At 44.5% G+C, this 4,445-nt stretch overlaps 1 protein-coding gene across 2 annotated transcripts in view; it reads right to left on the bottom strand.

The window, feature by feature from the left end:
* Positions 1 to 4,445, bottom strand: part of Mcu (mitochondrial calcium uniporter) — a 170,693-nt gene that overhangs the window by 47,159 nt on the left and 119,089 nt on the right. The gene's annotated exons all lie outside the window — the stretch shown is intronic.

The raw sequence follows: 4,445 nt of genomic DNA, 5'->3' as shown, positions 1-4,445 counted from the left end.
TCCTTCCTCCCAAAGACATCGGTGGGGTGGGGGTGGGGGTGGGTGGAGAACCTAAGGCTGACTGTGGTGTTTGGAACTGGAATGGTCTGACAGGCACTTGCTTCCATTTGACTATTTTGTCCCTAGTTGGTGGAACTGTTTGTGAAGGATTAGGAGGTGTGGCCTTGTGGAGGAGGTGTGTCCCTGGGGGTGCTTCGAGGTTTAAAAGCCCAAGCCAGGCCCAGCGTCTCTCTCTGTCTGCTGCTTCTGTATAAGATTAAAACTCTAGCTGTTGCTCTGGCACCGTGGACGCCTGCCTGCGTGCTGCCACGCTTCCTGCCATGATGATTATGGACCAACCCTCTGAGTTCTGACAGCAGGGCCTAATTGAACACTTTCATTTATAAGTTGCCTTGGTCACAGTGTCTCTTCAGAGTGAGAGAAAAGTACCCAGGACACTAATATTTAGGGAAAAATATAAATAAATCATTTAAATAACTGGAGAGAAAGTTTGTAGATTCATAGGACTTAATTTCAGTTACATTTAAGAAAGAAACACAGCTAATCTCTCTTCCAGGGCAGCACAGCTGGCTGATGGGGTGAATTACTGATCTTCATCTCACCTCAGACGGCACCTTCCTCCCTTTCTAAATACTTATATGAATTTCAATCTGTTTCCGAACCTTTGCTCTGTCTGTTGTCTGCTGGCAACCGGACGGTTCCACATTCCGGGTTTACGGTTAAATTTCAGTATCTGATTTGGATAGTCGCCATGAGAACTAAGTTAGTAGTATATGTAAAGCACTTAGAACAGTACCTGGTCTCCAGTAAGGGCTCAGTAAGTGCTAATCATTTTGTTCTGAGGCCGTGCTAATTCCGTGGGTTAACACCTCAATGATGTCAAGCCTTTGTATCCAGGAATATTTGTGGTTTGATACCGGGTCTCACTGTGTAGCCCTGGCTGGCCTGGAACTCACTGTGTAGACCAGGCTATCCTCAAACTCACAGAGATCCCCCTGCGTCTGGAATTACAGGTCTGTGCTACTATACCTGATGTAGCCTAGAATCCCATGTCTCTCCTCTTGAATCTTTATCTGTATACTAGAGAAGCGTTTTACAGAGTTCTCCTCACAGAGCTTGCATCTGTCCTCATGAATGCTTTCTGTGCTATAGTGTACTAACCAACATTGAATGCATTACCCTGAGGGTTTTTTTTTGTTTGTTTGTGAGTATCTGTTGTGTCTCTATTGGCCTGTTATTTACTATCATTTCTGAGGTGTTCTGTTTTCTTGGTGATCTAATCTGAGAATTGTTCATTAGGAAAGTCTAGCCTCCTTACATTTATTTAAAGGCATATAAAACATATATTTAGTCTTTTCCAGTATGCAATTTTAGAGTCTAGTGTTTGTTTTTGTTTTTCTCTTTGTCAATCTGGAAGATTAAACCCAGGGTCTTGGACCATGATGGGCAAGCAGTATAATCTGAAATTTTATATGTGTTCTGATCTCTGCTTTCTTCTTTAAATAGTTCACTTAGTAAACTAAAGTATGGAGATGCATGCTTACAGTCCCAGCAATCAGGAAACGGAGGCAGGATTGCAAACTGCAGTTTATAATGTTGGTTTTCATGACTACTTGACTCCTCTCTCTCTCCCCCCTTAGCTTTTTAAATGTCATTACTGCTGGGTAAGGTCTACTCTGGCCCCTCGTGTTAAATATTGATCCAGCATTCACCTCTCCTGATCGCCTTCAGGTATATACCCCTACCCAACACAATGTTCCCCTGATTTGGGTAGGTCCGATTCTTTTAAGTAAATTACTCACTTAGTTTATGGCTGTATTCTCTGACCCATGGGACAAGAATTTTTGATTGGTTCAACCACTGACTGTGCTTGTGAAATAACAAGCCCTCATCAAATAAATGCTAAGGAAATGTTGACAATGATAGCTTGTGGAAAATAGATATTATGTTAAAACAAAAATCTTCTCTCTGTTATGAGTCCTGAAGCTTTTTATTCAGGTGTCCATTATCTACCTGTCTTCCTGCTTTCCCAATGCTCATTGAGTGGCATTGTGGCTAGGTCTTTCTTAGATGACCGTTGGTAGCTTACATAAAGCATGAGTTTATTCAGTATCAGTCCTTTGCTCTCCCCATCGCCCTGTGGAGGGGAGACTGTCAGAGATGCAGACTCCGCTCTGTGCTCTGTGCATATAAACCCATATTTGTTTTCCTCTTAACTCTACAGACAATGGGCTCCATGATAGCTGCCCATTCTGTAGCTACAGTTTCTGCTTTTATTGCTTCAAGGACCAAACTTCTTCCTGAAGAGGGGGTCATGAGAGCTGAATTTTCTGAAGCCTGACATATTAGTTCCTAATATTAATCTTTCCTGGGGAACTTGCTCAAGACCTGAATGTTGCTTTTGGGGAGTCTGAGGCCAGCCACCAACCCTGGAGAACTTGCTTGCCTGGCTTTGCTGGGGATCTGCAAGCACAGGTGACACCTCTTGAGGTCTCTCTGGACATCTGTCTGGCCTTCACCAGCTCTGGCTGCCATTCTTTATGCAGAGTGCTATGGGCCTGCTCCCTAGTTGTGTTGAGGACTCTCTTTCCTATGCTAAGGTGTGAGGAGAGAAGGGAGGGACTGTTACATTTACTAGGCCATTATGGCTACGCAGTGGCTTTTACCACGGCCATCTGTGAACAGGAAAGGACAAAGTGGGAGGAAATCTCAGGCACCCATCACTCCCTTCAGCAGCTAGCAACAGTTTGCCAAACTCAGTTTATCTAGGTCCATGTAGTTTGCTTTCGTCCCCTAGAGTCAGTCTGTTAGTCAGTCAGTCTGTCTGTCTTACTCCCTCCCTTCCTCCTCTCTTTCTCTTTCGATGTTTAGGAAATACATTCCCTACGGTCAAGGCTGGCCTGAAGCTTGCTGTCTAGTCAACAACGATGCTCCCCTGATCCTCGCACCCTCTTTTCTAACCTTCAAGTGTTAGGATGATAGGGACACACTATCGTGCCTCATTTCCCCCAAAAAACATCTGAACCATCAGAATACTTCACCTGAAAATACTTTGGACCACATTTGCTGGGACACTATAAAAGCCAGAAGCCTCTATGATTTTTACAAAGTTATCCTTGGCAGTACTTTTGGTAGGGCATCAGTACATGACATGACTTCTGTTAGATGCTGTAGAGCATGGACTGGCAGGCTAGCCACCTCTGCTTGTAGAGTTTTATTGGAACACAGCTGAGCTCACTCATACCCACTGCTGGTCAACTGATTCTCTCTCTCTCTCTCTGAACAGGAGATTTCAACAGCAGCGGTGAGAGGGATGAGTAAGTGCAACAGAAACCATGGGGTCTTAGAAAGCTCAACGTCTGCAGTGTAGCATGGTAAGAAAGCCTCAGCCGGCCCTTGCTCAAGAATAAAGCTTATATGGTGTGGGGATAACTCTCTAGCCCACTCCTGTAATGGCACTGACAATCACAACTGAAAATTATATTTAGAGGCAGGTTTTCACTGTTGCACAGGTCGTCCTCAGACTCCTGGGTATGAGCCATCATCTTCCTCAGCCTCCCAAATGGCTGTGACTTACAGCCACTGTCCCCAGGCTGTTATTTATTAAACCGCCCAGGCACACATATAGGTCCGTAATTTTCTTTAAGATTTCTCATGAGAAATTTGTTGAGACTAACATAAACAAAAATGATTTTGTTCTAGCTGTTCCTCCTTGAAATGTGGTAACAACACAGAGGAAAAATGACAAATGAAAAGCAGCCAGGAAATGGGTAATGGATGCTCAACACCAAAGGAGTACTGCTCCTCAACCCCTGCATACTGTGATCCCCACATCACAGTTATCTGTGCAGCATCCTTTTATTTTTGATACCTCACAAGAAAATAGTAAGCTTTTTAGTTTTCTTTTGTTCTAAAGTAGCAAGCATCTCATAAATATTGGGCCAATATTAACATTTAAAAAAACACATCAGGAAGTTTGCTGGGAGCCAAGAATGGTGATTGATACACATACACACACACACACACACACACACACACACACACACACACTCCTGAGAGAGGAACACAGGAGTTCAGGGCTACAGGAGTTCAGCTATAACTGTCTGAACATCCTTCCCTCCCTCTTGTGAAGGGAGGGAAGAAGAGGGAATGAAGGAGAGGGAAGGGAGGGGAGGGAAGTAGGGAGACAGGGAAGGAGGAAGGAAAACAGGAAACGAGGGAGGGAAGGAAGGAGGGAGAGAGGGAAGAAGGAAGGGAGAGAAGGGGGAGGAAGGAGAAAGGAGGGACACAGGACAGGAGAGGCCAGTTGGGAAGGGAGGTTGATAGAGCAGAAGGAGGGGGGTTGGTAGAGAAGAACAGGATGAACCTGGACACTTGATGACCAGCCTATCCAAATTATTGAATTTCAGAATTCCAGGTGAACCTGTCTTAAAAGAAGGAGGAGG

This window comes from Mastomys coucha, unplaced genomic scaffold (genome assembly GCF_008632895.1).
Source record: "Mastomys coucha isolate ucsf_1 unplaced genomic scaffold, UCSF_Mcou_1 pScaffold3, whole genome shotgun sequence".
NCBI classification, from domain to species: Eukaryota; Metazoa; Chordata; class Mammalia; order Rodentia; family Muridae; genus Mastomys; species Mastomys coucha.
This window is presented reverse-complemented; position numbering and strand designations above follow the sequence as displayed.